General features: G+C 52.1%; 1 protein-coding gene across 2 annotated transcripts in view; it reads right to left on the reverse strand.

Annotated features, from left to right (window-relative positions):
* Myo6 (myosin VI) overlaps positions 1 to 4,178 on the reverse strand; it is a 123,719-nt gene extending 119,541 nt beyond the window's left edge. Inside the window, exon 1 of one of the 2 annotated variants that reach the window (XM_048353657.1) lies at positions 3,955 to 4,177. The gene's annotated coding sequence lies outside the window, so the exon portion shown is untranslated. Of the gene's footprint in view, positions 1 to 3,954 lie in introns of both variants that reach the window. The other variant, XM_048353660.1, reaches the window with a different exon arrangement.
* Between the last annotated feature and the right edge of the window lie 9,091 nt (positions 4,179 to 13,269).

Here is a 13,269-nt window from a genome sequence, read left to right on the forward strand (position 1 = left end):
CTGGCTTTTTTCTGATTGGTTTATTGGAGATCAGAGTCTCATGGACTTTTCTGCCCAGGCTGGCTTCGAACCTCAATCCTCAGAGTTCAGTAGGCTGAGTAGCTGAATTACAGGCGTGAGGCACTGGCACCCAGCTATTATTTAAAATATGAAAGATTCTCGAACCTCTGAGCATTATAATTATTGCCTCAGAATTTAAACTTGTTTAATGCTAGTGTTTGTTCTATAAAAAAAAAATAAAAAAAAAATAAAAGCCCACCAGCCAAGTGGTCACCCAGTGATTACATGTAACTCCCCAGGACGACAGGCTGGTTTTTTTTATTTGAATACCAGTGTCCCTGTAACACAAAACTCCTAATAGATCAAATAATGAAAACACCTGTAAAAGTAACCACAACTCAGCCTTTTTACATTCCACTAAGGCAAGGTAAGACTCCTAATTTGTTACACAAGAGGGACTTCATTGTCTTTTATGTACTTAGCTCAAGAGATAGCCCTGAAGTAAGCAATAAGAAAGATTTGTCCTAGCCAGGTTCTGGTGGCTCCCACCAGTAATCCTACCTACTCAGGAGGCTGAGCTATGAGGATTATAGTTCAAAGTCAGCCTGGAAAGAAAAGTCCCGGAGTCTTTTTATCTCCTGTTCACTAGCAAAAAATCAGAAACGGAAGTGTAGCTCTGGTGGTAGAGGGGCCAGCCTTTCGTGAAAAAGCTAAGGGAGTGTGAAAAGCTCAGAGTTCAAGCCTCCAGTACTAGCACTAAATTATTTACAATGTCCCAATAGGCCAAGATTTAATCATAATCTTAAAAACAAGTCTTTCCCCCTTAGATTACAGAGCTAATTATGTAGCACTTAAAAGTAGCTACTGCATGTATGAGCAAAATGTATCCCATTTGAGAGAAACATGGGAAATTCCATCCTAACCAAGAACATTATATTGCTCATTTTAGGGATAATGAAATCCAGTGTTGGTGTGCAGTTTTACATACACTTCCTAGGAAACCTGTCAAAATAAAAGCACATGCTACCGCCAGCACCTGTGTGGCACCCACCCTCACCGACCAAAGAGAATGGAGGAGCACAAAAGAACAAGTTGCAACTTAGCTCCAAATCCACATCACAGGGGCTGGGAATGTGGCTTCGTGGTAGCGTGCTTGCCTAGCGTATATGAAGCCCTCGGTTCGATTCCTCAGCACCACATAATCAGAAAAAGATGGAAGTGGTGTTGTGGCTAGCCTTGAGCAAAAAGAAGCCAGAGGCAGTGCTCAGGCCCTGAGTCCAAGCCCCAGGATTGCCAAAACAAACAACCCACATCACAGGGCCTTCCACCCCCTACCCCCTGGGGGCTTCCTTGAATCCTCCCATGGGTCCCTCAGTGGTTTCAACACTTCACCAGGGAGCTGGAGGCTCTGGTGGATGGAAGAGAGGGAGCCACTAGCAGGAATTCACGCCTGACCCTCGGGGGCTGCACAACCTTCATGGATTTGAGTGTCAGAGCCTCAAGGCTCTCCTCTAGAAAAGGACAGACCATCGACCTGGAAAATTATTTGTGTTCCCTCCCTTCCTGGCAGATGGCCACTAAATGGCTCTACCCATCTCTTTCTCTCTCCCTCCCTCTCCTCCTTTTACTCCCCAGTTGAAAAATTCAGAGGATGGAACTCTCTCTATGTGCCCTCATTCAGTACTGGGCATTGAATTCAGGGCCTCACACACTTTAAGCAAGTGTTCTTATCAGCTCCCCCCCCCCCACACCCACCCACCCAGCCTGAAAACTGACAGTTTACATACAGCAAAGATGCAGCTTTCACTGTCTTGCTATCAATGAAATTAAACTTAGTTCTTTTTTTTTTTTTAATGTGTGAGTGCTTACATACTTATTGAAACCTGACACGGTCCAAATCGTTTCAACTTTCTAAAGAAAGCTGCATTTTCGAACCAGAGACAGCCCAGTTGTCTAAACAATGGGCTACATGATACACCACAGACTCCCCAGCCAAGTCACAACAGGATGAGAAAAGAGCCCCGGCCTCTCCGATTTCCTGGCCTCTGTTATTTTAAAGCTCGATCGCATAAACATAAACAGGGGAAAACTCCCTTTCACAGAAGCCCCGTGGGATCTGACTTCAGATCCTTGCTTTTAATATCTCTCATGAGTTTACATTAACTATTAAGGCTACCCACCTTTCTCCTTCCTTCCCTCAAGAGGGCACGAATGCAGACCATCTAGGCACATTCTATAGCAGGTACCATTTCCTGAGTTGCACGGTTTTCGATCATCCCCATCTTGCCCCGAGGATGGTACTTCTGTTCCTGCCTTTTTACATGACTGTATTTTAGGAGAGGATTTCCCTGTGACATTTTCACCCATGCATCCGTCGCGCGCGCCTTGAACCAATTCAATCCTTCCACCCTACGCATCCATTCCCCCCTCCCCGCTCTCCTCCCCTCCATGAACTCCGGAAAACAAGTATGTAACTTAGGCGGCTGAGAGGCCAATAAATGGACGAATAACGCATCACACGGACAAGGACAACGCACACCCGCGTGTGTGACACCTAAGGATTGTGTTAACCCCCGCGCGCGCGTGGATCCCGGTGCCACAGCCACAGAACGCCCTGGGAACGAGCTGGATATTTAAGTCAATGGGTTATTCTGAACGGCCACATTGTTCCCAGCCACACCCGCCCCGCCCCCCCCCCCCCCCCACCTAACTGCTTTGTAACTTTTGTGGCTACTTTTTTTTTTGGTTTTAATTAATGCTATTAGAGACTAGGGTCCGGGTTTTGCTGTTGTTGTTGTTGTTTATTTTTCCACGAAACTTTGTCCCGTTGGAAATCCCCAACCCAAGACGTGGAGGAAAACCCGGTTAATTTGTAGAGGAATGTTCTGCTGCCAACCTTTGTACCGTGACCACCGGCAAGCGCGCGGTCAACCTTCGCGCGCGGCGGTGCGGGGCGGCCGTCGTCTCCGCGAGGCCTTAGCGTGGGTGGGAGGGAGGGAGGAAGGAAGGGAGGAGGGAGGGAGGGAGGGAGGGAGGGAGGGAGGGAGGGAGGAAGGAAGGAAGGAAGGAAGGAAGGAAGGAAGGAAGGAAGGAAGGAAGGAAGGAAGGAAGGAAGGAAGGAGAAGGGAAGGGAAGGGAAGGGAAGGGAAGGGAAGGGAAGGGAAGGGAAGGGAAGGGAAGGGAAGGGAAGGGAAGGGAAGGGAAGGGAAGGGAAGGGAAAGGAAAGGAAGGGAAGGGAAAGGAAGGGGGGAAAGCCCTGAGCAGCTCTGGCGAGGCATCCACCCCGGGGGCGCATCCATCGCCCCGGGCGGCGGCTGCAGGCCCCCGGGGGTACCCGGGAGTGGGGCGGCGAGCGCCCCGGGGCCTCCATGGCATAATCCCGGCGTCCCGCGGCTCCCCGAGTATTCCAGACGCGGACGGGCCGGCCATTCCTCCTTGGAGACAGCACTCGCCGCGGCAGGGCGGGCGGGCGGCCGGGCTGGGGAAGCGCGCAGGGAGAGCGCCGCGGCGGGGCGGTCCCGCACCGGCTCCCCGGCACCGTCCCCGGGCCTGGACCGCGCGCACCGGCCGCACCCCCCCCCCCCCCACCGCGCCCCGGGTCTCGGACGCGGTGCATCGTTCGTGGAGCCGCTCGCTCGGCCGTCCCCTCCGCGAGCACAGCTGCGCTCTCCTCCCCCCGTCCCTCCCTCCCTCCCTCCCTCCCTCCCCGGAGCGCGGACCGAAGGGAACGCACGGGAGTGCGGGTCCCGGCGGACACCTGAGCGCCGCGTCCACCGGAGCCGGGCGCAGGGGGTCCCGGACACGAGCGAGCCCGGGGCGGAGGCGGGGACGCGCGGCCTCGGCCCGGGCCCCTCACCCGCTGTCCCCGGGCCGGCCGGGCCCGAGGAGGCCGCGGCGGGGCGGAGCGGGCCGGGCCGGGCCGCGCCGAGCGACGGCGCCCCGCGACCCCACGACTCACCGGAGACCGGGGAGCGCGGGCAGGTGCGCGGCGGCCTAGCGCCCGGCGAGGCTGCGGGGCGGGTGCGGGCGAGGAGGGCGCGGGGGGGAGGACGACGGCGCGGAGGAGCCGCTCGCAGCACCGGGCGACGTCGCCGGCCAGGCGGAGGCTCGCTTCCTGCTCGGACAGAAGCCGGTCGGTCTCCGCCTGCCGGCCGGCGCCCCACCAAGTCCCCGGCCCCGCGGCGCGCACGTCACGGCTACGGAGCGCCCGAGGGGGCGGGGCCCGGGGGCGGGGCGCGGGCGCGGGGGGCGCGCCTCGGGAGGAGGGCGAGCGCCGAGCGTGTGGGCCGGCCGGGCGCGCCGCGGGGGGCGCGGGAGCGCGCGGGGGGGGCGGAGGTGCGGCGGGAGCGCGCGGGGGGCGGAGGTGCGGCGGGAGCGCGCGGGGGCGGAGGTGCGGCGGAGAGGAGGCTGCGGACAGAGGTGCTGCGGGGACGCGCGCGGCGGACACAGAGGTGCTGCAGGCAGAGGTGCGGCGGGGGGCGCGCGGCGGGGGCGTGCGGCAGGGGCGCGCGGCGGGGGCAGAGGGGCGGCGGGGAGCGCGCGGCGGGGGCAGAGGTGCGGCGGGGAGCGCGCGGCGGGGGGCGCGCGGCGGGGGGCGCGCGGCGGGGGCGCGCGGCGGGGAGCGCGCGGCGGGGGCCGAGGTGCGGCGGGGAGCGCGCGGCGGGGGCTGAGGGGCGGCGGGGAGCGCGCGGCGGGGGCCGAGGTGCGGCGGGGAGCGCGCGGCGGGGGCCGAGGGGCGGCGGGGAGCGCGCGGCGGGGGCTGAGGTCCGGCGGGGAGCGCGCGGCGGGGGCTGAGGTCCGGCGGGGAGCGCGCGGCGGGGGCAGAGGGGCGGCGGGGAGCGCGCGGCGGGGGCTGAGGTCCGGCGGGGAGCGCGCGGCGGGGGCTGAGGTCCGGCGGGGAGCGCGCGGCGGGGGCCGAGGTGCGGCGGGAGCGCGCGGCGGGGGGCGCGCGGCGGGGGCGCGCGGCGGGGGCTGAGGTGCGGCGGGAGCGCGCGACGGGGAGCGCGCGGCGGGGGCCGAGGTGCGGCGGGAGCGCGCGGCGGGGGCCGAGGTGCGGCGGGAGCGCGCGGCGGGGGCCGAGGTGCGGCGGGGAGCGCGCGGCGGGGGGCGCGCGGCGGGGGGCGCGCGGCGGGGAGCGCGCGGCGGGGGGCGCGCGGCGGGGGGCGCGCGGCGGGGAGCGCGCGGCGTCCCCTCCCGAGGCGGCGCCTCCGTCCCGGCCCCTCCTCAGGCCGGCGCACCCCGGGAGCCCCGGTCGCTCCCCGGCCGTGGGTTGGCGGCAGCCTCCGCCAGCTCGTCCCGTGCGCCAGGCTGCAGTGCCCGGCACTGTGACCACAGCCACCCCGGGAGTGAGCGACCCCCCCCCCCCCCGGGGCGCGCCGGGCGGGCAGGAGCGCGCGCTCCCCGGGGACCGGGAGCCGGCCGCAGGTGCCCACCGAGGCGGTCCCGGGTTCGCGGCCGAGCTGCCCAGGATGCTTGCGGGAGAGGTGGCCCCGCCGCCCCGGAGACGCATCTTCCCGGGGGCCTCGCCGTCCTGGGGTCGCCGTGGGAGCCGAGGCTGCTGCGGGGCAGCTGGGCCGGGAAGGCTCCGCGTGCGGGACGGCGAGGGGCCCCGCGGAACGTGCGGGCCCGGGCGGCTTGGGCTTCCCCGACGCCCGCGGTTGGAAACGAGGACGGAAACCCGAACGGAACCGATGCACGGCCGCGGCGGAGCGGGCCGGGCGTCCCGATCCCCCCCCCCCGTCCATCGCTCACCCCGGCGAAGCTGCCATCTGAGGAGCTGGGTTCGAAGCCAGCCGGGACCGGTAAGTCCGAGAGACTCCAAAGAGCCGTCCGGGAGCCGTGGCTCGGGCGGGGAAGGAGCCCAGTGCGGCCTCCAAGGACGCGGCGCGCCTCGCCCACTGCTTGGGCTTAATGTGGCATTGACTATGAAAAGCCTCGGCCGTCCAGTGGACGCCGTGGCGGCGCCCGCCGCGCCCCCGAAACAAGGTTACTTTTTTGTTGATAAACATAGTGAAAAAAAATCCAGATTACCATTTTATAAAGCTTTGTGAATTAATTCCCTTGCCTTTATGCTGCTTGTTCTGTCAGAGAAAAGGCTTTCAAGGTGGCCAGCATTCTAAGAAAAATAACAATGATAATAAAAGTGTTATTATTTAAAAAAAAAAAAAGAAGTAATGGAAATGTGAAAGAAATGGGTTGTAAGAGTTTAAGGCACTGAGTTTCAGCACCACCACAACTGACCAACGAAAACCTGTAAGACATCATTTCCTGATGATTTGCATCTTTGCAAAGATGTGTGTATCCTTGAAATTGAAATAGATATTATATTTGTATATTCATGATCCGAAACGAACTCCGTTAACTCATTTCAGAGGGGCTTTCTGGGCATGACCAAACCTTTCCACTTTGCTTTTAGATCTTTTCAAGTAAGTGTTTAGGGAGGACGTCAAGGGGAGAGAGGGTAGACAAATAGAGCAAGGAAGGGAGGGTGGATGCCGTCATAATCTTCAGTGTACACATGTGAACTTGGGGGCGTGGGTGGGCTGGGAGAGGTGGGGGAGAACCATGGAAGGAAGGGGTGGCATTTTGGAAGGTGTGACATTTCTCCAGATGTGCTGTACTCACACTGACATGTTGAATTGAAACCCTTGTGTACAACAACTTTACTATGATAAAAAAAAAAATCAAATCGTTAAATGTTTAGCTCCAACAATGAGACCATGCACAGTGTGGTAGGATGTACCTGTAGTCCCAGTGGTTAGGAAGGCTGGGGTAGCCGGGTCATTTAACTCCAGGGTTCAGGGCCAGCTTGGAAATAGTGACACTTCTTATTTAAAAAGAAAACAAAACAGATGTGGAGCTAGACTATCGGTTAGAGGGCAAATCTTGCCTAGCATGCATACGACCTTGAGGTTGATCTCCAGCATCACAGTCAAAATAACAACAACAATAATAATTGATCATGACAACAATAGATAAAATTAACTAGAGATCTGAGTGCCAGTGGCTCATGCCTAAAACCTAACTATTCAGGAGGCTGAGATCTGAGAATTGTGGTTCCAAGCTAACTCGGGCAGGAAAGTCTGTGACGCTCTTTTTTTTTTTTTTTTTTTGTCAGTCCTGGGCCTTGGACTCAGGGCCTGAGCACTGTCCCTGGCTTCTTCCCCCTCAAGGCTAGCACTCTGCCACTTGAGCCACAGCGCCCCTTCTGGCCGCTTTCCATATGTGTGGTGCTGGGGAATCGAACCTAGAGCTTCATGTGTAGGAGGCAAGCGCTCTTGCCACTAGGCCATATTCCCAGCCCCTCTGTGATGCTCTTATCGCCAGTTAACCACCAAAAAGCCAGTAGTTGAGCTGTGGCTCAAGTGATAGAGCCCTACCTAGCTTTGAACCAAAAAGTTCAGGGACAGTCCACAAGCTCTGAGTGGAAGCCACAGGTCCAGCACAAAAACAAAAACAAAACACAAAGAATTACAAAACAGTCTGCCTCAATATCTACTCTGTGTACTTGGAGAGTTAAAATATCTAAGAGTGCTAAACTTCACAGCCAAATGTAACGTTTGGCTAAGCTGAGAACGTTTGAGTTAGCTTTTATAATTATTGTCATGAGAGTACAGCAACATATCAAAGTTGGCATTAGAGACAGTCTTACACATGTATATTTACATCTTTCATGACATATAGGATCTTAGTGTTGATGTTATTCAAATTGTGGATGTTAGCATCCATGTAATGGTTAAGAAATGTGTGTATGTGTGTGCATACTGGTCCTGTGTGTGTATACTGGTCCTAGGGTTTGAACTCAGGACCTGGGGACTGTTACTGAGCTCTTTTGCTTAAGGCTAGTGCTCTACCATTTTCAGCCACAGCGCCACAGGTTTTCTGTTGGTTAATTGGAGATCTTATGGACTTTTCTGCCCAGGCTGGTTTTGAACAACCATGATCCTCCTACTTCAGCCCCCTGAGTCACTAGGTTTAAAGGCATGAGCCACTGGTGCTTTATTATTATTATTATTGTTGTTGTTGTTGTTGTTGTTTTGCTGGCCCTGGGGCTTGAACTCAGGACCTGGAGGCTGGGCACTGTTCCCAAGCCTCTTTGTGCCTAAGGCTAGCACTCTACCACTTGAGCCACAGTACCACTTCCGGCTTTTTTGAGTAATTTATTGGAGATAAGAGTCTCGTGGGTTAACAGGTGCGAGCCACCAGCAGTGGGGCTAGGAAAAGTTTTTCAAAGAATAAAGTATAAGTTACCAGAAGGCATCCCTTTCAAAAGTAGGAATTTGTTCTTGAAAACTTTCAGTTGTGTGCGGAGGAGGAAAAGAAAAAGGATCCTGTACAGAAAACGGCACAGACTTCTCCGGATGGGTGGCTCGTGCGTGTGATTCTGGATGCGTATTCCTTACTCCACATCCAGCCAACCCTTGCAGGAAACGGCCTCAACAGGACAAAGCTGGGCCCTGGGGGGGGAGGGGGGGTGCTTGTCAGCATCTCAGCCCCGGCGGAGGAACTAGGAGGGAAAGGAAGTGTAAATTGGAGGATCAAGGTAAAAACAAAATACTAAAAGAAATAACCAGAGCACAAAGGCTAGGGGTATTGTTGAGGTGGCAGAGCACTTACCTCGCAAGTACAAGGCCCGAGTTCAAACCCCAGAAGATACACTGAACACTCTAGAGGAGCCGGTCTCCGGCTGGGGAGCCTTGCGCCTGGGCTTCGTAGGTTGCATGGCAATTTAAGGAAATGATGGCCTACGGTTGCATCTTGAGAATATTTTCTCCCTCAGCGTCTCATGATGATCCTATTTATAGCCGAGTGTCTAAAGCTTTCATGATTAAAAACAACTTCAAAACTGTTGGGAAGATCTGCTAATTAACATTTCAAATTCTGTAGATAGTAAGTAGAATGTTTATCCTAAAACTCACAAGCAAAATGGACGACCTGGAGAGGGGTAATAATAATGAGCATTCAGATTTCTGGCTCACTTCAGTACTTACTATGTCCTCAGATTTGCACTAGGAATGGAAAGTTTTTCATCTTTCCATCTAAAACTCTAGGATTATATCTCTCCATGATTATAGGTCTTGGTCTATATCCACCAGTAAAACGAATTTTCTCTTTCTGGTCAATCTTGTTAATCTTGAAAATTTTTTATTTGTTAATTATTCATTTGGTTGGGGGGCTTGAACTCAAGGTCTTGTTTAGCTCTGTCACTAAAGGCCGGCCCTTTACCACTTGAGCCATAGCTCCGCTCTGGTTTTTGCTGGTTACATGAAAGTGAGAGTCAACTTCATCTGCTTGGCTGGCTTGGAGCCTCAATCCTCGCATCTCAGCCTCCTGAGTAGCTCGAATTCCAGGCCCAAGCCACCGGCACCCAGATAATCCTTGTGCATTCTCTATGATCATAAAAACACTGTTGAGCGGGGGGCACCTGAGGCTCACGCCTGCAATCCTGGCTGTTCAGGAGGCTGAGATCCAAGGATCACAGTTGGAAGCCAGTCTGGGCAAGAAAGTCCATGAGATTCACATCTCCAATTCACCACCAAAAAGCTGGAAGCGGACCTGTGTTTCACATGGCAGAGCACTAGCCCTTAGCAAAAAACAAAACCCTCAGAAACGGTGCCTAAGTTCATGTGCAGGACCGGCACTAAACCAACCGACAAGATACCGTGGCACAGTAGTGCTTGACATTAGTGGAAATGGTATTGTTTCGGACATGCATGTGTTACTTGTTCCTTCTCCTCAGTGAGGATCACACGATGTGATCATAGAATTAAATGTTAGTCTCTTTTTAAGCATTCATATATCTGTAATATGTCTTTCTCTTGGTCGTTAAATTTTTCATGTTTTCCTTATCAGGATCAGACGGTAATTTATCTTTTATGATTTTTTTTCCTGATAGTATGGTAGCATGGAAGACTAAGCTCTAGTTCACAGGTTTTAATTTTTAAATTCGTCTTCCAAGCTTTTGTTTTTTTTTTTTTGAAACAAATGAATTGTTGTTTCTGAATTTTAGCATGGAGTTTTAGTTCTTTAATTTTTTACTATGTGTCTAATAATAACAGAAGTATTTAAAGTTACATATTTTTCCTGGCTGTTTTTTTTTTTTTTTTACTGTGTCCTATAGTTACTCAAATGAAGCAATGCAGAGACAAATCACAAACACAATAGAAACTTCAAAAAGGCATGAGAAATACAGAACTTTAATGTGAACCTGGATTTTTAATAAAGGGGTACTGGCACAAATGATAATCTTGAAAAAATTCTTGAAAATGTAACACCCATAAACTTTCGCCATGTACAGAGGTAAATGCCACATTCTATTAGTTATATTTTAGAAAGATTCTGAGAAGTATTTGATGGTATATACTGTATATCCTGAGTCAAAAAGCGGCTTCTTAATCAGTATTGAGAACTCAGAACAGATGTAAAAATGTAAACAAAAATGTAAACAAAACCTAGCAATAACACACTAAAGAAGTACATTGTGTAGGCAGGTCTGTTGCGACCTATCTGCAATCCCAGCACTGGGGAGGCTGACACAGGAAGATTCCGAGTTCAAGCCAGATCCTGTCTCAAAAACAACAGCAACAAAACCACAGGTGACAATGTTATATTCCGAAACCTAAATCATAATGGGCAAAGAGTAGCCCTTGTTAAAAAAAGAAAAATGGAGATTGAAACTGATGATCAAATCAAGAAGCAGGTAACTTTACATGTGAAAGAATTAAAAATGATCTGTAATACCTATTATTGGTTATGATGCATGTACTATACACATGGGTATAAGTACATGTATATGTGTAAAGTATATGTTTGGGTTTTTTTGTAGTACTGGGGTTTGAACTCAGAGCTTCACATTTGCCAGACAGGAACTCTACCACTTGATCTGTGCCCTCATTTTGTTTTGATGTATTTTTAAAAACTAGGAACTTGGGCTGGGGATATAGCCTAGTGGCAAGAGTGCCTGCCTCGGATACACGAGGCCCTAGGTTCGATTCCCCAGCACCACATATACAGAAAACGGCCAGAAGCGGCGCTGTGGCTCAAGTGGCAGAGTGCTAGCCTTGAGCGGGAAGAAGCCAGGGACAGTGCTCAGGCCCTGAGTCCAAGGCCCAGGACTGGCCAAAACAAAAAACTAGGAACTTGTATTTATGCCCAAAGACGTGGGCTCCAGTCCTCAAAGTGTAGCTGGTAGGAATAATATGATATGGGGGTCTCACCAACTTTTTCTCCTTGGGGCTGGCTTCAAAAACTGTGATCCCATTGGTCACAGCCTCCTGGTTAGCTAGGATTAGAGATATGAGCCCCCGCGCCTGGTGGGCAAAGGTATCTTAGTAAGTCATGATAGGAAATGGAAACTCTCACAGTCCTTCTGGAAGACGTTGGGAATAGCTGGAACATCGCGAATGCATGACCTTTGTCCAGTCCTGGCTGTTTATTCCAGGAAACTAGGACAGCTGGCCCATACAGAAGACACGCTGCCGACTGACGGCCGTGCTCCTGAGCTCCAGATGAAGCTTGCCACCGTGGAGCAGCCGTGGAAGCCCACGGTTCTGGGAGACGTCACAGTGGGCCACACAGCCTGACCACAGCCAGGGAGCTTCGGGAGCAGGGAATCACTCCCGAGTCTCTACCACTGGAATTGTGGCACAGCAAAGGAAGTCTAGGAAGATGGACCGGGTAAGGCAACCGCTGGATAACGTCCACACGACAGTGCTCCCAGACAGAAGGTTCTGAAAAGCGCGGATAGAATTCTAGGTTTTGTACAAACAATGTTCACTTCTCTATTTTCACCATACTGGGGCCTGAACACACGGCCTCGTGACCTCGGCCTGGTTTCCCTCACACCTGACATGTCTAGCATGTGAGCTATGCCTCGGGTTCTAGCAAGTCTCTCTCTTCCTACACAAGAGGTATAGCCATAAGTATGAATACTGGGAGGTTAAGAAAAATTGGTAAAAACAGGTGAAAAACCAGGCAAAATGTCTTAAGTGTTGATTCACTTGCTCCAGGTGCTCCTGTTTTCTGGTAACTACAAGTAAAACACCGTGGAACAGGGTAATTTCACACCGTATTCTGCAGAATGCTGGTGGTATAAATTTACAGCCCCCCTGCAGACCTGAAGCAGAGACTGGGGACCAGCGGTCCTAGCGGTTCTCATCTGAGCTGACATCGCACAGGGAAACGTGCGGGGAAAGGTATCTTAAAACAAGGTAGTCTAGGAGACCTCATTAATAAAAAGGAAAAAAAATTACATTATTGCCAATACCAACATTCTTGCCTATTTTCAATTTAAATTCCTGATGACCAGATCTGCTTGAACAATGTTTATTTCCTAGGTAAGTCATGTGACTACCACAAGTCAATTTCCCTCAAGGTCACCTGTTCACTAGGACAGAATGGGGGCACAAGATAGGAAATGTAACTGTGACAGGCCTTCTGGAAGGTTTCTCCAGGCCGATTTGGAAATACTGTGGTAGTCAAGTAGAAAGAATTGCTTTTACCTAGTGCTTTACCTAGTAAACAGCAGGATACTTTCATTCAGTTCTAATTTTGTTTTCCCTTTATGGCGTTTAAAGAAAACGTTTGAAAACTTTCAATGCTGGCTTTTCTTTGGTAGTTTCATTTGAGAAGTCAGTTTTGTCAATAATGTATTCAGCTGTACACATTTAAACTATTTAAAGAGAAAAACAAGAGGTTTTGGACTTGGACCAAAGAAGATCCTTTCCAGCTCACGGTTCATGTTTCTTAAAGGAAGTTTCAAGGGAAATATCAGAATCATGCCTTACTTCATAGATTATGACAAGGTAACTAATAGCTAGATACAGCAATTCATAATTATTAGTGGCTCATGTTTGTTCTTCTCTTCTTCTAGTGAACTTTTTAAGTCACACCCGAACATGCTCCTCCTCCAGGTGAAATATTTGCACCATGGCTTTCAAAGTGAACAACGGACACCATTAACACCGGCTCGAGGCGCTGCAGGATTCTGTCCATTCACCCCGAACCCCATTTACACAGGCCTTCTAAGAAACGTACCTTAAAAAATAATGGAACCCAATGAACTCCATAAGCCTAGTTTCAATAATAAAGATTCTGCCACATTCTGTAAAATATATGATCATCTAATTTATTTCCATTTTTTAAAAATCTAGTACAGCTCAATCTATAGTCTCTGAGCAAGATTTTGAGTCCAAATCCTGTAGGACTCTTCTCTTTGGGCTTGTTTGTTGCATGGTTGGGTAGTAAGTAACTGTACACACAGTATCGCAC

This window comes from Perognathus longimembris, chromosome 9 (assembly GCF_023159225.1).
Source record: "Perognathus longimembris pacificus isolate PPM17 chromosome 9, ASM2315922v1, whole genome shotgun sequence".
NCBI classification, from domain to species: Eukaryota; Metazoa; Chordata; class Mammalia; order Rodentia; family Heteromyidae; genus Perognathus; species Perognathus longimembris.